Here is a 21894-nt window from a genome sequence, read left to right as displayed (position 1 = left end):
CCGCGCGCGCCCCCCCCGCTCCCCCCCCCGGCGGCGGCACCCCCGGCACTCACCTCCTGCCGGAGCCCCAGCGCGCAGCGCACGGCGGGCACGCGCACCCGGCCTGCCCTCCCCCCGCCGGGCCCCCCCGCCCCCATGCGGGGCGCGCGCCCGACGCCCGCCCGCAGCCAATGGGGCCCGGCCCGCCAGGCTCCGCGAGAGCCGCCCCCACCCAATCACCGAGCGGGACCCGGCTCGGCCGGCCCATAGGGCTCGGCCGCCGCGGAGACTCCCTGACTCAGTCCCGCCCCCGTGACCCCCGCCGCCCAATCACCGCGCGCCTCCGCGCCCGGCGCTGGCGAGACCCCGCGAGATTCCCTCACCTCATACAACCCTCACCCCGGGCGGCCCCGCCTTCTCCGCCTCTCCTGCCAATCGCGGGGCGCCGCTCCGGCCCGCCGGCCAATCGGCTCTCGCTCCGGGCCGCGTCCCGCCCCCGAGACCCGCTTTTCGCCCAACCGCGGCTCCCTATCCGATCCCCTCAGCCAATGAGGGCAGGCGAAAGCCCGAAAAGGGGTTACTGGGCCAATGGAGCTCGGGGGCCGGGCGGCGCCGTGACTGACAGCTCTGCTCGCCAGTGCCCGGCGGCGGCGCCGGCCGAGGGGCCGCGTCCCGCGAATGGCAGCGCGAGGCGCCGGGCGGCGGCCGGGGGAAGCCTCTGGGGCGCCCGGCCGCAGGTGGGCAGCGGCCAATGGGAGGCGGGGGAGCCGCTGACGGGCGGCGGGAGGGGCCAATGGCGCCGGGGGGGCGGGGTCAGCTGAGGACGCGGCAGGGCGCGGAGGTCGCGGCGGGCGCGGGGTGGGGAGGGGCGGCCCCGTACCTCAGGCGCTGCCCCGCGGGCCCAGAGCCGCTTCCCGCGCACGGCCGGGCCGCCTCACGGCGCCTCACGGCGGGGCTGGGCCCGTCCCGTCCCGTCCCGTCCCTGTCCCCGTGCCCCCGGGGCCGAGCGGAGCGGGCCCGTTGCAGCGGCAGCCGCTGGGAGCGGCGGGGCTGAGCTCGGCGGGGACCCCGCGGCTGAGCAGCCCAGGGCCGGGCCGGGTCGCGCAGGGCCCCGGCGGCGCCCCCGGGCTCCCGTCAGGCGCCGGCCCCGTGCCGGGCGCTGCTTCCCGCCCAGCCGCCGCCTCAGCGCCGAAGTCCGTGCTGGTGAGGGGCGGTGCGGATCCGCTGGGTTCGGCTCCCTCGTGCCGTTAGTCCGTGCAGTGCCGGTACCGTTCCCGAAAACATAGAGGTTATAAAAAAAAAAAAAAAAAAAAAAAAAAAAACACCATAAACTCAGCTTTGCCAGTTCCCCCTTAGCTGTATAAATACGCATCGCATCTGATCGGTAGCGGTATTTATAGCCTGGCGTTCTCAGAGCCGTGCCCGTGCCGGCGGCTGGAGCGGTAGGGGCTTGGCGCGCCTCAGCGGGGCGAGCGGCTCCGCAGGAGGGAAACGGCGGGCACTGACCTGGGGTGTGTGTGTGCGTGTGTGTGTATATCTGTGTATGTGTGTGTGTATCTGTGTGTATCTGTGTGCGTGTGCCCCTGCTGCGGGCCAGCCGCGGTGCTCCGGGTGCGTTGGCGACACCCCGCCCAGTCCCCGCTGGTGCCGTGCCCCCTGCTGCGATGCCTCCCCTGAGCACCCCTCCGAAAGGCGAACGAAGCCATTGGGGTTCTGTACAGCGTGGAGGAAAGGAGTCTGAATGCGACAGGCCGTCGCGGTTCCTAAAACTGGAGTGCGAAACGTTCCTAAGAACGGGTTTGGGCACTCCTTGTCTTCAGAGAAAGTAGGCAAGAAAAGTTGCAGGAATTAAGATTGTTAAAACTTTTTGTTGTATTTTTAGATGTTTGTAGCTAATATTGCAGCCTGGGATTGTAGTGGAGTTTTGCTACCGTGTTTGCTTTCAAAACACAAACTTTATGGATATATAAAAAAAGGTAGGTTTAGGTTTAGTTTACACCCTTTTATAATAGCAGGGTCTAGGCATAGGAAAGTGGTGTGAGGCCTGGAAGGCTTCTGAAATCCTCCGGCACATTTTCAATATGAACTCATTGTTCTGTTATGGCTCAATTTTATTACTTGGAAAATTTTTGCGACATCCTAATAAGCATTAGTGTACTGAAATCTAGATTCTAAATGCGTTTGCCAATCAATTTATCAGTGGCATTATTCGAGTCTAAAGATAAATAGTGTCTTCATTTCTTTTTTCTTCTGAAGTTAGGGGACCTGCTGAGCTAATTGGATCGCATGTCTTGAAACAATTAATTTTAAGTAGAGTTCAATTTCTACGGGTGTATTTGCTGAAAGTCTGTTATTTTCAGCTGCACTGCTGGGAAGGAAAGAAGAAATCCTCTGTCTTGTTTTTGCTGCCAGACTCTTGTTGAATTTATGGTCATAAACAAAGTGTTTGGTGATGTGGAAAAGGTCGACCTTTTCCTAGCATAAACTGAGAGTTTTGTAACGGCGGCGTGTTGGGAGGTGTTCATAGATGTGCATTTTGGTGCCTAATCTCTGCAGGCTCCTTATAGGTGAAGGGTAAAGAGGCATGCTGCATTGCTGTCTGAAGGAGTCTAGTCCAGGTGTGTCTGGACATCACCTCAGCATTTCTTTTTGGCGCCTATATGGAGCTTATAGAGAGAAGCTGCTGAAGGTAAGCGTTTAATACTAAACAGTGTGTCCTTACGTGTGTGTTTCCCCAATGGATGGGGAATAATTCAGGCCTAGGCCTCTGGGAGCAGGTGTACCAGCTCAGACGGCCTCCAATCCGGCTGCTGGTTTATGTATTGCCACGAGGTGGTCGAGGGTAACTCCTAGGTCTGCTGTTTGAAGAGCAGGGTTCGTTGCCTGAACCAGAACACCGTAAGCGTGAAGACATTTCCCCCATACCTTTATCTAGTTACTGACTTTCTATTGTCAAAATCTTTTCCTAGTAGTTCTAGTGAATCAAATCCATGGTGACTATTTCTAGTTGGACATAAATGTCTTGTCCTAGAAATACTTCAAAAGTTTTGTTAGGTACTGTCATGTGGATGGATTTTCAGCAGTAAGAGCAAAGGAAGTTACCTGGGTTACAGTCCTGGCATTGGCAGTGATTCTCCTGACAGCTTTTGACAGGGCTACTGCAAGCCATAATTCCCAATTTCCATGTCTGTAAAGTGTAAATAAAATGTGAGACCCCCATTTTTTTTGGTTTGGCTAAGTGTCACAACCACGTTATCCCCCCGCCCCCCCCCTTTTTTTTCCCTTTGAAGTTGAAGCAGCTCTTTTCAATGCAGTAGAAGACTGGTGAGATAGCAGCTGAAGGGATACACTTATCTTACGTGTCCATAAAGAATTATGTCAGATGCCAGTGTTGAAGGACCCACCCTAACAAGTATATCGTCCTTCTACACTGAGTTTATAAACCCTTTTATTGGTGTCCTTGGGCTCTGTCATGCTGTGAAGCTTAAATTTGTCAGCTCAGCTGCTTTTTAGGTGCTTCATGCTATGGAAGGTAAGGGGGACAAGATCAAAACTGATTCGTGCTGGGGTATGTTTAAGGAAGATAAACTTTTAAAAGAATATTAAGGAAATGTGAAGTTTGCAGACAAAAACAAGGTGCTGAAAATCTCTAGTAGAGCTTTTGTTTCCTCAGTACAGATCTGAGGTGGAAACCTGTTACATGAAGTAGTGTTAAATATTAATTGTATGAATCACTTTGCCTTAGAACACAGCTGCAGAACGGACGCATTATGTACGCTGTTAAGTTAGTGCTTCCTTGTCATTTCATGCCTCTGTGTGAGAAGCATAAGTCAGCTGAGGGGAGCTCGTCAGGGCTGGCGCACAGCTTTGGGCAGGAGTGCTTTGTGAGTAGTCCAGTGAGCTGAGCTGCTTGTTGAGTGACTTGGCAAAATCTAATCGTAGTTCCTTGAACAAGGCAGGTGGAAGCACTGCCCTAGATCCTGCCAAAACCTAGTTTGATTGTGACTAATTTGTCATCCTCATCCCCAGCGATGCATGGAGATATGCAATTGGTGACTGCTGCTGATGAAACATGACAGATCGATTCTAACCTCTTACTGGTGAAGATAGTTATTCATGGGGACGTGCATCTGTCTGTCCCTTGCGATTTTATTCACAGTACGAGTGCTGTAGAGCGGTAGCAAGCCTGCTTTTTGAGTATCAAACACTGAACACTGTATCTGTATTTGTTGGACACTTAGCTAACCCCATTTAAACTGCATGTAAAAATAAATACTGTACACTGAAAATCTGCTGTGCTGAGTTTAGTATTTCCTCCTGACTCGTGGGAGACTCACTCTCCCCTTGAATTTGCCACTCGTTTTGCAGAAGTGTAATCTTTTTGACAGCACTCCACATAAGGTTAGGTAGTGGGAGACAATGCGTAATCATCCCGTTCAACTTTCTGGTGCTCCTCAACAGCGTTTTAACTTGAAAATTCTTCACAAAAGATGGCGTTATATTGTACTGTGTGAAATGCTACAGTCCAGTTCCAGATGGAATGCTTTTTTGTACCCCAGGAGCTAGTTGTGAAAACAGGATTTTATGTAGTAGAATGAGTCTTTTTCATTTCATGGCTGAGTATTGCCCATAAGTGTCCTTCGGCACGTGTGTAGTTCTTTTTCTTATGGCTGCTTAACGCAGGAAAAGTAATATTAAATGGAACAAAGCATAATAAAATGCTTGCATAGATTTCTCTGATGCACAAAAGGGGTACTCTGAGCTGCACTATTGATAATTTATAATGTGGGTGTTTGACAAGCCCACACATACCTCACTATACAACTCTGTAGATACATTCTTCAGTATTCTGTAACACCCTGTTAATATTTTATTCATAAAACCTACTACTGAGGCCATTAAAGTGTCAGACGGTGTTAGTGCCTGCGAATTTGAGGGGTTTTGGCTAGTCAGGTAGATACCATCTTGTATGTTAGGACCACAATTTGTTTACAGCAAAGTAATAATATATGTTGATGTGTATTAGTCTTTTCTTTTGTGAAGAACAATTTTTTGGAGTCTTTGTCTTTGAAATCTTTTCCCTCTTTACAAAATTGGAAATGAATAAATTAATCTGTCTGCTTGTCCCAAGATTAGCTTTTGTTCTGTCATCGATTCCAGTGACGACAAGTTGAAGAAAACAATTGAATTGGCGGTGTGCTTCCGTTCTTATGCCTTTTGCTAAGCATTTTGTTTACAACATCATGGCTAACGGTCATGATTATTTCTTGTCCTGCTCTCAGTTGTACCAAAGCCAAGTGCACGCTAAAACTCGCTGAGTCAGGATAGCCGTGTTTTGACCCAGTACTCTGCAGGTCTGATTCTGTGAAGTGCCGGGTGGGAGATTAAACCTGTAGGCTGTTAAGTTCTTGCAGATGATGATGCCTCAGCAAATACCAGTTAGTTTTGTTTATTCTGCCTTTGTAATGATAGCCCAAAGTCCAGCCTGTTCTGTTTTTTGTTTTATTTTTTTTCCCTCTCATTTTGAGTTTGGATGGCTTCTTAGTGCTTGTTCATGTAATGACTAATGTCGTCTAGCATAATGGCTCAAAAATCCTTCACCACGTCAAAGTTCCTTAAGTGTTGTAGTGGACCGTGCTCATTCAGTATCAAAACAGAGCAGTGTGTTATGGAAACGCTTAAAACCAGTAATTTTTAAATTGAGGTCTTTGTAGCAGGCACACCTATCCACTGTAGCAGGGCAGTTCTGAGAATGCAACTTAAACAGACTGGGTTTTCACTGAGGTATGAAGAAGTGGTTATTCCTTGCGGTCTTGCAAGTCTTACAGTATCTCTTTGTCATACATAAATGTCAAGATGGAATATGTAGAAGGCCAAAACATCTGGAAAATAATAGGAAATGACAAACTTGCAGCCTGGTTCGTGACATTTCATTCCAGCGTTGTCTTTGGAATGTGACTGCTATAAACTGCAATAATGTAATGCTAATTAAACTTGTTTGCATAGGAGATTTGTTATAATTGGTGCAACTCAGAGCCTGTGCTTTATTAGATCATTATGGATACAGAAAAACAAGTTTCATGTTGTCTACAGACTTATGTCTATACATCTGACAGTAGACTTTGGTCCATAAAGTCCATTTGGAACGGACTGTGTGAAGCCAAATCCTCAGTCCGTGTAAGCTGGGGTTGCTTCTTTCAAGTGGACCCCCGTGTTTGTTTTAATTTCAGAACCAAGATTCCTCATCAACCTTCCTTTAATTGGAGGTGCTTTGTATTTATGCAAGGATAATTATGATATGCAGCGAGGAATACGTCTTCTACATTTGATAGACTTGGTAAAAAAAGGTTGTATTTGTATTCTTGCTGCCCCGTAACTCTGAATACAGCATTCAGCAGCTTTGGAGTTTTCATGTGTTGCTTTCTTCCTGAAGCATGTTAACAGGTGATGAGGATGGCCTTCAGGCGGACTCAGCAAATACATATGGCACGTTGCTTCAGGAGGGGATGGGAGGAAACATTTAAACTAGCCACTACTTTATGCACATGCAGGTATATAACTGGTAGTGATGAAATTATTCTTGACATAATAGTAAGGAGTTGTGCTTGCATAACAGCCAACAATCATTACGTTGTGTTATGGAGGAGTCTTTTAGTTTAAGAGCTCTTGCTGGTATGTTTCCACGTGAATTACTATGTGGCTTCTGGTGTTTGATTTGTTGATGGCCTCAGGAGAGCTCCTGTCAGTGTTCAGTATTAGCAGGAGAACACAGCAGGTATAGCAGGAGCTACTTTGGCTAAAACATCTTGTGAAGTTTAGTTAATTGTTTGCTTTACATCGTCCTATACTGAAAATCAGATATTTTTGTTGACGAAAATTCATTATGTGTGCTTGGGAGCAAAAAACGTGGGTCTTAGATGTAACATACCATACAACATAGCACATTGATATGTAAGTCGTTAGGAACTTTCACCAGTTTCTTTGTGAACGTAGCCGAGATAGGTTATAACCAAGGAATTAAGTAATGGTGTAGGAGTGGGAAGTAAAATTAATCAGGAAAAAAATGATACAAAGTTTTGCCAGGAATGTGAAGACAATCCTTCATTCAGTGGAAGGGGGAATTGAAAAGTACCAGATGCAAAACCAGAACTGATAACTGAGGAACATGGGTGCTTTGTAGCAAATAGCTTCCTAATCATACATGTGTCCTAAGTTTAGATGGGAGAAATACTCAATGTCTTTGATTTTTTTCATGTTTTATGAAAGATTGGAAATAGTATTGCTTACAGAAAAATGTTTTCTAGGTTATTTTAAGACTTTTAATGCTTTCCATAATTGTGCTTTTGTCGTGATAGTATCACTTTAAGGGCTTTTCTTCACCAAAACAATTCATTTCCTACTGGAAGAACTAAAGCTTTTCAGCTGTCTGTCCAGCTTATCCTTCTGAACTAAATTTCTCGTATCAAGATAACCAGCAGCAATACTTCCCTCAGGAGGTTTGTATTAATTAGTTATGGATCACTAATTTTTGTGGCGTTGGTGCACCAGTCAGTCTTCAGAAAGCTGTCTTGTAGCCAGTTCTGGCTGTTGGGGGTAGGGTGGGGAGGGATGGTGTTGTAGAGGGAGGATTTATGTTTTAAAAACACCTTTTACATGGCAGCAATTAAACTTGCACATTTACATTTTTGCATGAAGAGCTATGGGGGTAACTTTACCTTTGCACAGGTCCTTCTGGGAAGTTAGCTGCTTGTGGATTTCATGTGGTGTTAACAAGGGGCCATATTGTATACCGCTGAGCATATTTCTTCCAAAAATACCAATGCCGAGGAGAATATGTCATCCAAGAGCGATAGGGTGCTCAAATTGCGAGTCCATAAATCTCTTACATCTATGGGGTGTGTGTGCTTGCTGCACTGCTGGCGCTGGCTGAAGTGTCGCAGTTCGCATTGCCGTTGTCCAAAGGCTGCTGGTAGCTTTTCTTTTTCCCTGTGCTCCTAATGACAATCAATTTAATCCGCTATAAAGGGAAGTGGGATTGAAAGAGTCAGTAAATGAGACCCCGAGGTGATACAGTAGCAGTCTGTGGCCTTGAAAAGAAGTGTGTGCATCTGAAGAGAAACTGTATCAGAACTGACAGCTGCGGCTCGGAAGCCACCGTTGCAGCGCTGCGTACCAGTGCACGTCAGCAAAAAGGGGGCTCTTGTCCCAGCCTCGGTTTGCCTCTGTGTGGCTGTGCAGCTCAGCAGATTCCAGAGGATTTATCAGCATCCGAATTTTCACATCTGCCTCATGCAAGCTTTTCTGGATCACTTCTGTTAACTAGTTGGTGGTTGCGTGGCTTCCTGTCCGTTGGCAGGGGAGCGCTTGGCTGCTCCCAGCGACAGCTCTGTCTGTTGGGTGACTGCTGGGCCTTCTCGCGCTCAGCTCCTGCGGCCCTTGGCTTGCCCGTGTGTGTCACTGCATAGCTGTGTGCGTGTGTGCATTTCTGTCTCTTGGTGCTACGCGTGGAGAGATGGGCTTGGTGAGAACAAGAGGCGGGAGCTAAGCATGCATTTGTTGCATTTTCTACTCTGCAGCCACAGCACTGGCCTCACTCAGTCCCTGATGGCCTTCCGTCTCCTCAACATCACTGGCTGGGTTTAAGGGAGTGGAAAGAAAATAAGGTGCTGTGTTGATCGTGTATCCCCAGCTGGAGCGTGGCTCAGGCTCCATTTAGTCTCTCCCTTCGCCAGAGAAAGGTGGTTTAAATTTATCTGTTGTGCATTTTTGTTTGTTTTCTGTAGCACTGAGTTGTCTGCAAGTGCCATAGCACTGTTACAGCCTTTGACGAACCATTTGCCTTACAAGCAGGTGAGAAGGACATGAAGCTGTTGAGTCACTTTAGTCTGATCCCAAGTAGTGCCATAGGAGCTTGGGAATGGCTTTGGGTTTGTACAGAAATAAATGACAGGATAGCGTTGTTTTAAAGAACCTCCTAGCAGCCATCTTAGGCAGCTGAACTTCTTTTCACTGTTGCTTAAGACAAAACTGATTTCATATTACTATTAGAGAAGGAAAATTATAAGGATAGAGTCATGCAGGAAGCTCATTAAAATGTAAACACTGAAATAACTGGGTGATTGGGCATTGATTCCGTCCTCACCCCCTCACTCACTTTATGAGCTGCTTTGTATTAAAAGTAACATGTCTGCAGGATGATGCACCAACATCTGTTATTGCTGAAACAAAATGATTTGCTTTTTCTTTCTGCATTCTTCCAACATCTGCATGTGGAGATCTCCTGTATATTAATAATTTGTAGCAGTGATTGCTCATTTGCAGGAAAAATGCATCTAAGGGTAAGGAGATCTATCTTTGTTGTTACGGGGAAAGTTCTGGTGTGGAATTTTGTCTTGCTATTCACTTTTATTAGGTAGTAGGTGACTGTTCACCATGAAAAGGACTAATGTTAAGACACTTACAGGCTATGGCCTGTCTGTCTGTATGGCCCATCTTACACAATTAAAACTATGCAAATAACTTGCCCCATTTCCCATTCTTGGAATGCTTGCAGACAAATTACTACTTTTTAAAAAGCATTTAACCTTGAAAATGCTCTTTTTTTGTTGTTGTTGGGACTTTGAGTTCTAACTTTATGCATTGACCCAAGAAATTGATTATAAATGTATATTACTGCCTGCTTGCTAGTTTCAATCGCTCTGGCTGTGATTGTTCTGGTAAGAAGCAGTATGTTGTATGTTTGTTTTCTGGTTTGGGTGATCGCTGAAGTATTTGTAGTCATAAGTATCCATTTTAAAGTTCAGTGTGTTTAGGAATGTGACTTTATCACTTTCTCAGTACTTGAACTAGAAAAGCACAACTGCAGAAATGTTCATCACAAGCAAATAAAAAAGACTGGACAAAAGATTTGAGGAGAACGTCTAGAAATCTTTCCTCTTCTCTGATCGTGTCATTAATTCTATCTTCCAGTCTTCAATCTGCTTTCTAGTTGGGAAGGTGCATGCTTAAATCTTTCACATCCTGGAAAATGCTTGAGCTTAATTTTAAGCATGTGTGTAAGTTACATTAGTTAATTGACTCAGAACTATTTGCTGAAATCCTGCGCGGTGTCTGACTGAATTGGAATTGCAATGTCAATGCTGCGGTAAATAAGGTAAACACGGGTGTCTGGCTTTGCTCTCAACTTACCGCTGCTTTTGACTTTTAGTCATTTTCTGGTATACAATTGAAATCAGAACTATTTTTTTTTAATGTGCCAAAATGTATTAAGTTACACAAAAGAATCTATGTTATAGTAATCCTGCATATATACAGGAAAGGAGCACCGAGCGTGTGTGGCAGATGGTTTCAAAGGAAATCCTCGAGAGCTAGGATTAAAAAGCAATTTTCAGCAAGTTTAAAATGGGTCTCCATATTTGGGTCACGGATGTTAACTCTTTCATTGCAAACAAATGAGGAATAAATCTTGTAGGTTTATTATGGAAGTGTTTCTCTTGATTAAAGCTGACCGGTGTGCTGTGCCGAAGGAGGAAATGAGAACGTCAGTTGCTTCTGTTCCTAGCGCTGTTGTTCTAACCACGGTGGGAAGCAGAGGTGCAGCGTACAGAGACAATGGCATGTTGCAAGTTCATGGGACTGGTGCAGCTAGCAAACATTGGCAACTTGTTTGAAAATAGTGTATATGTGGCTTCTTCAATTTTTTCTGCCCACCCACACAAATTTATATAAAGACAAACATATATTGTGGACTGAAAATACTCAGTGGGTTTTTTTTGTTGTTCAGAAATTGGAATTTTCCAGGACACCCAAGGTATAAAGATTAAGGTACCTCAGTGCTATTATGCTTCAAATTTCTGAACTCTGTTCCTGGCAAGTTTTATTAATTTCATTGGTCTCTAGATCCAAATTTTGTATTTTTATGCCTCTTGGGGGTAATCCTGTTTCTTTCTCCTACCCATCATTTTTCGTTTTAAACTTTGTGATACATAATTTTTGGTATGTTAGAAATATCAGGTTTCTGCCTGGTTTCATACAACAAATTGTACTTGCTTTTGAAATTTGAAACACTGAATATTGAAATCCTAATATAATTTCAATATAGTATTTTTCTATTTCTTTTGGATAAGTTTGATCTATTATAAATAAACAACTGAACAGCAATACAAGAATATTTTGTTCAGTCCTACACAGAAGTGAACATGTGCTCAGAGTTTTGCTTGGAAGTATGTCTGTGCTTACAAATACAAACAAGCCTGTGTTTTCTCAGACATTGTTTTAGGGAGCACATTATTTATTTTTAAAATCAAGCTACATTTGGTTATATTCTAATGTCAACAGCACCATGCAAGCAGTGTTCCAGCTGCAGCTGTTTACATCGGTGGTGTTTGAATAACCAGAAATATTGCCAATATGATGCATAAAAACGAGCACTTTGTATCCTGAGATCAAGACGAGACACTGGGTTTGTAGCTGGTATAAAAAGCGCAGCAAGTTGGAGATTACTGGCTTTAGCCAACTTACACCAGCTAGTAAACATATTAGGAGCGTAATTCGCATGTCGGTGCTCCTTTACACACTTCTCACAATGTAAAGGAAAGTTTTTTGATATGAAATAACTTCTTTTAAAGGCTTTTATGTTTTCAAGGCAGAAATTAAGGTTAAACTGTAAGCAATATTTGTCACTAAACGTGACGTGCAGTAACTGCGATTATTTTGTGTTCCCAAAGCTAAACAGGGTGTATTTTGAATAGACTTGGACAGCTTTCTGAACGGAAGTGCCTGATGCTCTGCTAAGTGAATTATAGAATTAATTGCTGGTTTAAATTTCAGCCCATGGAGAAGTTAATTGCGTTCCTCTTTGGCTATTATATTAGCCACATGTTAACAGCAAAGGACAATGTGCTTCTGAAAGGGCATCATAAATGTCCTACTGGGATAACTAACTGCAGATATATCTACAAACTGTTAATTAACAATGCTAAATAAGAGGTTTTCTACAGCACTCATCTAAGATACATCGAAGTTTCTATCTGCTATTTAGAAAGGGAAATTCAGCTGATGGATGAAAATAATGTCACCAGCTATCTGTCAGTGCTCCGTTCTAGAAGAACTGGAAGGCCTCAGTCGACTCACCACTGGCTTTTAACTGAAGTTGAATCTGTTCTTCTAGGTCCTTGTTTTTGATCTTCTCCTATGAGAAATTTATCTGTGTACATCTTGAGTGAAGCTGTCTCGTCATATCAATCTTACCAGGTGTTTTTATTTGTTGTATTTATTAGTTCAGATGATTATTCCAGCAAAAGAGAAATTTAGTCTTTTTTTTTTTTTAGGGGTAATGATTGGCTCTTCAAATTCTTGAGGCATCAAGGCAAGGACTAAGCATAAATAATATGTGCAATATTGAATAAGAATATGAATTTGCAAATTAGAGGCAAAATTCTGCATCTCTGGTAAGACAAAGAGGGTGAGAGAGGCTATGAGGAAGTTGAAAATGAAAGCAGTTGATCTTGTATTTATGTAACGTAAGGGAAAGGCAGAATGGGAATGTGAAGAGAAGACTGACAGACAAGGCAGTGGGTTAGGAACGTGTTTTTATGGCATGGGTGAACAATAATAGGGCAACATTGAGCCCAGAGAAAGGGGCACTGGCTGCTAATGATGCAGACTGAGAATATGGGTGGCGGCGGTTGCTGTGTGGGTGGATGGCAAAGGCTTTGCTCAGATGCCTTGTAAGAAGGGATGCATAGGTCTTGGCTGCAAACAAAGCATCTCCCATAATCATAACTAAAGTGCAATTTTGAATGCTTTAATCCTTGGAACTGACATTTTTCCAATTTATGTTCCTTCAGAGAGTAATTATGGGTGCCTAAATTAGATTCTAAAAAATAAGTATCCCAAGCTGTTGTCAGCCATTATGTGACCAAGTTATGATATTCTTAATTGGAAAAAAATCTGGATTTTCACCTTTGCCAGTCTTTGATCTAAATTCTGTAAATGTCTGCATCTGTAAATCAGATTTTTCAAAAACTTCTGCCTTTCATGGGAAGGCATAAAAGATCAATTCAGGTTCTGCTGTCACTGGTATCCTCAGGACTGGACTTTTGTTTCAAGTTGTTCTGTGAAAGTCTGTGGAGTAGCAGATAACCTGAGTAATTCTTGATCCTCTTGTCTTTGGATAGTCAGTACAGCCCACTCTCTCAACTTCAGTGAAGTTAACTTCTAAATAAAGGAATTAGTGTTGACTTCAGAGAATTTGCCTCCTTGATTCTCTTACGGTGCAATCGAATATTTGATAAAGCAGGAGTTTCTTGTAGAGCAAAATGTCCATACGCAGTGGAAGGGGGAGTGAGTTAATGCAGACAACTAAAATGTTACAGAGGCAGGTGGAAAAGAGGCCGGAATTCTCCTGTTAGGACTGAATGTGAGTCATCCAGCAACTACAGCAAGGTGCAACTCCAAAGCAATATGGCATACTGTTAAAATGTTTAAAAATAGTATGAAAGGGAAGATTCTCAGATGCTGTTTGACTGATGTAATGTAGAACATTTATGCAGCTCTGTTTGTTGTGCATTGCTTGTTTTCAGTTAAAATAGCAACTGTCAAGGAAGTCATTTCTAGTTTTCTGCAGCCTTCTGGGAGCTAACTTCTAAAAGCAAAGGCTGGTGCTGCAAGTCGGGTATTCATGAAGTTATTCCTGTGCTCCTTCCTGCAGAAGGGCACTTGGGCGTTTTGAGATGAGATTGCAGCGCGCCGGCAGTGGGAGTGGAATGCCAAATGACCGTCTAGGCCTAGTAGTTCTCAAATTTTACTCAGAAGCTGCTGGGTTGTCTCCTTGTTGAAGCATGCTTTTTTCCAAAGCAGTGTTCTGCTGTTACAAATATGTAATTCTCTGTGAAATCGTCATTTTACAGAGTTCTGAGTACTAGAAACTGTGGTTCTTTAAAATAGTTAATAGTTTCTGCAGGTAAGAAAGTATTTAACAGGAAATATTGAAGGTTTGGTTCCACTGAATGCTTTGGAATTACTCTTCTTATATTTTGTAGTATATATTTATTAAAAAGTGTTTTGAGTAGATTACTGAAAGCAATAACCTATTCATCTCAAGGCCATGAATTCATGGTTAATGTAACTAGTTAAGTGAAAGCTTACATGCTGATAAATTTGAAATGTGTGCTGTGGATGGGCTTCTCTGCACTTCTTTATTGATGGTACTTTAAGTAGTGAGTTGGGGAGAACCAGGTAATGAAAATTGATTCTTCTCTGCAGGTCTCTTGCTTACTGTTGGACTTCGACAGACCTAATCCGTGAAGATAATTAAAGTTCCTTTGCTCTGAATGCTCTAAGTGATTATTTTTTTTCTTTTGGTTTTATGGAAATCATTAGGAGCCTATTTGCCCCATGTAGGGAGAAAGGCGAAAATGCCAAATCACGAACAAATGGTAGAAATGGAGTTGATGCAATTTGTTAAAGCTGTGCATGTTTGCAGGATTGATTTCCAAACAGCGTTTTGTATTCAGGAACACCCCTATTTTCCTTCCAGCCATGATGACAAATACAGTAGCAGATCCCCAATTCTAAATTGTCAGTAAAGATGCCAAATGCAGCAATATTTTGGTATGTTTATCAAGATTACAACTGGATCAGTAATTTCAGCATCTTGGAGGGAATCTGCTCTTCCTGAGTGTATTGTATTTAGTTGAGAATAAACACCTGGAATATTGGTATTGTGCCTTAGTCAGAAAATTAACATAGAGTAGTCAGAGGGGGGATAAAACTTGAATGGAAAAACTTTGTTAATGACACAGGGTGGTGGCCCTCGCTGTTATTTAGCATAACAGTTGTTTGAGCTTCAGGTGCTGTGATAACATAGCAGAAGACATTTGAAATACGTCTTTACCATTTAAGACTTCTCGCAGTAGTAGACTTGCCTGCTTCAAACCCTGTAAATGTGGAAGCATGGCTTCTGGAGCATCTGGGGTGTACCCTCTGTACTATATGGGATCCAGCAATTGTCCGGTGCGCTATTGCAGGGAGGCAGCATATGGGTGGGAGGCTGGAAACAGAACGTCATGTTTTTGACCTTGTTTCAGCATTGCTTTAGTATTTTTAGGGTACAGCTCTCTGCTGATTCGATCACTTATGTATGTTGCTAATGACGTGTGTTATTTCTATGAGAGTATTCCTACAGATTTTTGGGAAAAAATAGGGGTATGAAGAGCTCTTTGCATGTGTTTTTTGGTACAAGAATAATAAGTGTTCTACATGCCAGAAAATTGTCTTTAAAACAAAGTTGGAACAAATTACATAGCCAACATCTGCACCTGGCTTAGTTATTAAGAGAATATTTGGCATAGATGCTGAACTATTTTCTGCCAAGAGAGCTTGCCGATACAGTTGTTCAGGGATGAAGATGAGATGATGGCTTTTCCTTTTTGGTTCACTAAAACCATTTCCTTGATCAGTTAAAGTCAGTATCTTGTTAGCAAGGAAAATATTTGATTTTTAAATATCAGAGTTTACTTAATGGTTAATCAGACTATTTATAACCAGCCACACTGAGGTTATTCTAGCATATCACTTCGGTTCCAATGGCAGACACATTGCATATGGGTTGCCATTTTGATGGCTTTGAATGGTAATATGACCCATAAAAACTGAAGCATAATATGCAAACTGATTTTTCTGGCCTACTCTGTTCTTGATGCCATCTGCTTTAGGATGGAAATGAGCCTGTTCAAAATGTGGTCTGCCAGTTTTAAGCAGAGTGGTTGTGCCAGTCACAGATGGATTTAAAAGAATAGCCTCATGTAAACAAGAAAAGAAAGGAAGATTCTCCTGAGAGCAGGAAGCTCCACTTTAAAGTATGTCTGTTAAATCCTGTGGCCTGTGGAACATCCATCAGACCTTTCTGTGAATTCTTCATAAGGATTAAGTAAACTCAAGTGATTTTCTAAAATCAAGAATAACCCTCAGTTTCTGAATGCTGCTATCCTACCACCACTGCCTTCTATTGCTGTTACCTGTAATGGAGGAAACTGCAGGAAGCTGACAGTAGCTGATCCTGGCAAGTATATGCAGTGCATCCACACAGCAAAATCAATTACGGTATATTATTTTGTAAGTTTTGAAGAAATGTGTTTTTAATCTGCTATATGAATCCTGCTGAAGTTGTTGCATTCAGAACCCTGGACCACTATTTCTGAGTTCCTGTCTTTGGCAATTAACAAAAATCTGCTGTAGGTGAAGGTGAGCGTCTGTCTGCTGCTGATGCATCTCAACTCAAAACTAAGGTGTTTCAGTTCCTAATTTTCACTGTAGTCAATGAGATCTCAGTCTTCTACTCAATTTGAGAGCCTGAGCTTTGTAGTTTCAGATTCGATGACCTTGTCTTATGTGTAACCACAAGTGTGTCTTGGTACTATTTATAATTCAGAGAAATACATCAAATGATTTTCACTGGTGAGGAATATAGACTATATAAGCCTCTCTTTTTTTTTCCCTCTTTAAATAGATTACATTGTTTGAGCTACAGTTTGCTTTTGCAGTAGGAAAGAATGTAAAAGGAGGCACTCATCAATGAATTTCATGTTCTTGACACTTGAACATCCCTCTCAAGTCCTCTTTAAGTCTTTTATTTGCAGGCTAAGTAAACACCAATTTCAGTGATGTTTCATCTACTCCCTTTAATTACTGCTGTTGAGAGAAAGTTTCTGCCGATGCAAATGTGCTATTTTGTCATGTCACATCAAACTGCATCAGCCTTATATTTAGGAACAGAAAGAGGGGGAGGCAGAGACAGGATGTGGCTACAAATGGAACCGAAGGGTTTTCTTAAATACAGGCTGAAAATAGACAATTGAGGCAGTGATGCTTTTTCAAGCATAAATCCATGAAAGGGAAAATCAAGTCTGTGACGACAGAAAGGAAAAGCAGGCTAGGGGTGTGGGAAGAGGGAGCTCTAGATAGAGGCATGGGCTGGTGTCAGGAAAAAGCTGATGAACTCATGCAAGCACCCTTTGCATTGACGGATGGATGTGAAGTGGCTTTAGAATGTTAGACCGCATACAGCTGCTCTTCTTCCTTCTGTGCTGGCTAAAAAAGTTCTGGCTGTGCTTCTTTCCAGCTTGTTGCGGGGCATGCTACCTGCCCTTTCCTTTGTAATCCTCCCTCCTTCAGTTCTCAGAGCTGGACTGGTTGATTGCTTCTCAATTTCACTTATTTTGATTGGAGAGGGGAGAAAAAAATAACGCCTGGTCTTCACTAACTCGGCTGTCTCAGCTGAAGCCAGTCACTTGCAGGAACAGGCCTACATAAACATGGCTGGATTCTCATTACCCGATTATTTTATCGATCTGTTATTACATGCTGCTTTGATCTCCTCCAGGGATTATTCATTAGATTTCTTTTCTCAAAGCATTATCACATTCCCAAACCTAAAACCAGCATGGTACACAATGGCTCAGCTTTATTCAATTCTTTGTGCCTGTTTACGTGATAGCTGGATTTACTAATATTAGAAGTATTTCTTCTGGCTCTTGAGTCCACCCACAGAATTCCAAATGTTTTCTGTGGCAGCTCAATATGAAGAAATTGAATGGTTTATTCATCACTATTTTTGTATCCATCTTTTAGGGCTTGTATCTTACTAGATTGTTATTTTATATATATGTATATTTATATTTTTATATATAAATATATATATTTCCAGTGGGGTAACTGAACCAAGCAAATAGTAGCAAAGATAAAGGAAAAAATTTGCTTAATTAACCAGAAGGAAATGGAAGGAAAAACTGAGAGGAGGCAAATAAAATTTGTGAATAATAATATATTGCATTTCAGTTAAACCACAGTGCAATTATATTAAATCATTATTTTTAAAGTGCATCTCAGAAGCAACTGGTGATTTTGGAGGTAATATTTTTGTCCCCAAGGATAGTCGAAATGCAGTAGAAGTTGAGAAATCTGTATACTTACAATGTTAACAGATGTGAAACAAGCAGGATTTCAAACTGAAGCAAGGCAAGCTGAGATACAACACTCTTCATAGTTAAATATTTTCAGTCCTCCCAGTCTGTAAAAATATCAAATATATTGATGCTGTAATCCAAACTCTTAATTTTTAAATTCTTTACAGCAGGAAAATAACCACCCATGGTGCTCAATCCATACACGCAGAGAAGCCTGATGGAAGCAAGGCAATGAGAGGTTTGCCTCAGGCAGTTTATGTACAAGGCTGGGGACATGTGGGTGGCATACTCTAGGCACTCAAGGTGGACAGGCTCAGGAATGGGAAAAGGCACATACTACTGATCACTTGTAGTCTGAGACGTAAGAGGTTTATATCTTCGACTTGGTTGCAATATTAGGTGTTCTGTCTCGTGAATTTTGTATTGGTAAATGCACCCTCGGTCCGTGGCATTTGACCAGACTGTAAATGGAAGTGGAACAGCAGCTTGGGTGCACATCCTCCAGTAATGGAGGGAGGAGGTGAGAAAGTCCTGTAGAGATTCTGGTAATGCTTAAAGCAGTAATTTGCATATTATTTCTTATTTTTCTTTTTCTATGTTTTTCCCAACACCTAAGACAATCACACCTAATTATTTTCTTCTCATGACTTTAACTCATGAGAAAATTAAAAAAGCCACAGTAAGCTGTATATTTTCACAACAAAAAAATGCAGTTCTATTGTACTTTTTCAAAGCAAATCACAAATATTAAATGGGGAAGCAGAAAGATAGCTGTTTGTTTTATAGTTGGTATGTTTATTTTGAACTGAATAAGTCTGGAAAGTACTGGATAAAACTGCAGATCAAATGAAAAGACTCCATAAGCTTTCTCCAGATTGTTCATCAAAAAGCACCCAATTGACAACACTGCAACAAGAAAATGTTTTTAATTAATGTCTTCAGTTAAAGGCAAAGCATTGTGGCTCTGTTAAATATATTATTAAATCTGTATTGTTTAGATAATAGGATGGGGAAAGACGCTTGCACTGAGTGCTGTGTCAAATTCGTCAGGGCGTGTTTTAATTCTAGTTCACTTGCTGGATTTCACAGCTATTTGTCTGGGTATTGGGGTAATTTGGAGGGTTGAGTAAAGCTGGATGACTGTAATGAACTCATTTTGTCTTTGACTCATTCTGGCAAAAAAAAGCGCTATTTACGGGGTATTTTGTATTGTTAAGACTTCTGTTCCTCCTGTCTCTCAAACTTTCTCTGGGCCACTGTCTTTGTGCCATCACCAATAATTACATCAAATTAATTCAGCATAATTGAGTTAATTATTAGCACTGAAGGTTAGCAACATGACTTCAATTGAACTGAAGCTTTTATCCCCTTTTCCTGAGGTTTCACAAAATGTAAACAAATCTGAATCATGGCTGAAACCTAAGGCAGCTCCCTCTCCACGAGGTGCTTTTGTCAGTCTGAAGAGCTGGCCTGCCATGTGCTGTCTGCTGCGACGGCAGAAGCATACTCTGGCATTCTGTATCAACACCCAAATACTTCAGAAAAAAGGAAGTATATGAATCGCCTCAGAACCATTCAGTCAAAATCCAGACAGATCAATCACTAACAGAAATCCAGATACATAGAGGATATTGAAACTGGTTTAGCCAGCAAGCATCAAAAGAATTAGGACATAGGTTCCAAAGATTCAGGGGATCGTTTTCTGCGTTAGGGATGCTAGGGATGAATCACTTCAGAGGCATAGTCAATAGCATGATTCCCTGTATAAGGTACTAGTGTGAGAATCAGAGGATACGATTCCTGTTCGCAGCACAAGCCGCTCCATTTCCTGGAGCACAGTTGTTTTTTTCAGATGTCTTTCCTCATACAGATCCAAGAGGCTAGGGTTGGCTGTTTACACATCCATGGTCTAGGCGTAATGCAACGGGATATTTGAATTCTCAGCATTTGCTGTTCTCAACATTTGCTTTCTGATCTCATCTAAACAAAGTGCAGGACTTTGCCATGACGATGGATGGCAAACAGCCTTCTTCCACATGGGGTGGGCAGATGCTCTTCTAGCACCACGAGAGCTACGCTGCCAATGGGGCCTGAGCCTGTACTGCAGATTTCTTCAAGTCAATGTTGCTGTGCCAGCCTGTTGACATCATTGCAGGTCTGATCAGTGGACTTAGGAAGCCTATTCAGAATGAACAAAACTGTCTCCTTCCAGCATGCAGTGTTTGCTTCCCTTTTGGAAGCCCATCTTAAACCAGAGTAGGAGAGAAGCAGCAAGGACTGAGCTAATGTAGACAACAACACATTTAATCCTGTGCTCAAGTAATGTTTAGACCTGCATTTCAAATGTATTACACTAGCTAACATCTGCCACCACTATGTCAGCTGCGGATTTTCATTTCTTCTCTAATAGGGTCAAATCATGAAGCACAAGAATCAATTGTCAGATAGCCTGTTCTGCAGCCAGGTACTGATCTCCTGAATGATGGAGTCCTTCAACATTGTTATCACAAAAGAATGCCTCATAATTTTTGAAAATAAAAATATCTTATGTACAGAGGTGAATCAGCCCCTGGAGGAATAGGGAACCCATGAGTCTTTCATCCGAAGCATGGAGAATGTGCAAGTCTCGCATGGCATCTGGCTTTGTGAGGAGCTCTCCTGTGGAATCCCGCTGCAGCCTTGTCCCAGAATGAAAAGCCACTTGCTGAGCTGGGATCCCTTTCTTTGCAACAAGCTTATTGCAAGCCATAATTTTCCTTGTTTTTCTTACAAAGCAGGTGGTCTTTCAACTAGGCCTTGGAAAGTGACAGTAAAATTTCTAGGAAAGCTTGAGATATGGCTTTAGGACCTCACGAATATTCCTAAGATATGGCGGGCATTGGGCCACGTGATTAACTGTTGGTATGGTAACAATCCCTGATTAGTGAACTGTGCAAATTAAAATCCCCCTTAAGAGGCTAAACACTCTCAGACTTAAATGTTCTGTAACACTGCTGCTTATAAGCATTTCACCCATGAACAGGCCTGTATTTTGCTCAAGGTGCAGTGGGTCAAGTTCATCTGTAGTACGACTCTGCCACTGGCAGGGTTTACACCAGGGAAGGTTTGGGCCCAGGTAATCCATTGGATTGAGGGCAAAGGACTGGAAGATGCTGAATTGCAGCAGGTGTGGCTTTGGGATAATGAGATGGCAAGTTGGTCTTGATGCTGCTGTGAAGGATAATATAAATTGGGAAGGACGATTACAGGGCAAACTGCAGATACCAGGGCATTGTCCAAGCACTGTTGTGATTAGTTTGGGATTGTGTGTGCGGTTAGGATGAGAAAGGTGGTGCTGCAATAAATCAGTAAAATAAGAAGTTACTCTGCAAAGCCCTGCTGTACTGTAGATTTTATTCCCTTGTAGGCTGGGTGTGATATTTGCACTGAAGGAATGCTGAGAGGCCTACTTCGGGCATTCTTGGTTTAAAGTAAAAAGCTTATATTAATATTTGGTCTATAGTGAGGGTCACGGTGACTTTTTTGCTTTTTCTTAAAACCTGACTCTGACAAAGTGATGGCCCTGTCATCATTTTGTCCTTCTATTGAACTTGTGTACTTTTGTTTTCCCAGTTAGAGTCCTTTCTGCACTAAGTTGTAGCAGCTTGTTTGAATTACATGTTTTTACTCTTTTGCTAAAAAAAAATAAAATAAAAAAAGATAAAGCAGGATTGCTTGGGCAAAATTAGCCTATCTTAAAACAAAATTAAAATTAATTTTGTGCTGGGTTCAGTCCTTAATTGCATCGGGAAGCATGACAAAAGCGTATGGAAAATTTACTGATTCTTGAGGACCTTCTATAAGGTACTTCATCCATACTTACATGACCCATACTTTGTAAAACCAGTGCTTCAGTTAAAGATAACATGCATTCATGTGCACCCTTCAAAAGAACTTTCATACCTTATGC

At 42.6% G+C, this 21894-nt stretch overlaps 2 protein-coding genes across 6 annotated transcripts in view; one reads left to right on the top strand and one right to left on the bottom strand.

Annotated features, from left to right (window-relative positions):
* NLK (nemo like kinase) overlaps positions 1 to 201 on the bottom strand; it is a 51837-nt gene extending 51636 nt beyond the window's left edge. For both annotated transcript variants that reach the window (XM_066979522.1, XM_066979521.1), the window contains exon 1: positions 54 to 201. The gene's annotated coding sequence lies outside the window, so the exon portion shown is untranslated. The remainder of the gene's footprint in view (positions 1 to 53) is intronic.
* Positions 202 to 814: 613 nt separating this feature from the next.
* LYRM9 (LYR motif containing 9) overlaps positions 815 to 21894 on the top strand; it is a 35789-nt gene continuing 14709 nt past the window's right edge. The window contains exon 1 of one of the 4 annotated variants that reach the window (XM_048074310.2): positions 815 to 1182. The gene's annotated coding sequence lies outside the window, so the exon portion shown is untranslated. Of the gene's footprint in view, positions 1183 to 14239; positions 14318 to 21894 lie in introns of those variants that run through there. The other 3 variants (XM_048074307.2, XM_066979528.1, XM_048074301.2) reach the window with 3 other exon arrangements.

The sequence above is a fragment of the Anser cygnoides genome, chromosome 18 (genome assembly GCF_040182565.1).
Source record: "Anser cygnoides isolate HZ-2024a breed goose chromosome 18, Taihu_goose_T2T_genome, whole genome shotgun sequence".
Classification (NCBI taxonomy): Eukaryota; Metazoa; Chordata; class Aves; order Anseriformes; family Anatidae; genus Anser; species Anser cygnoides.
Note: the sequence above shows the minus strand (reverse complement) of the source record. Positions and strands in the feature narration are given on the sequence as shown.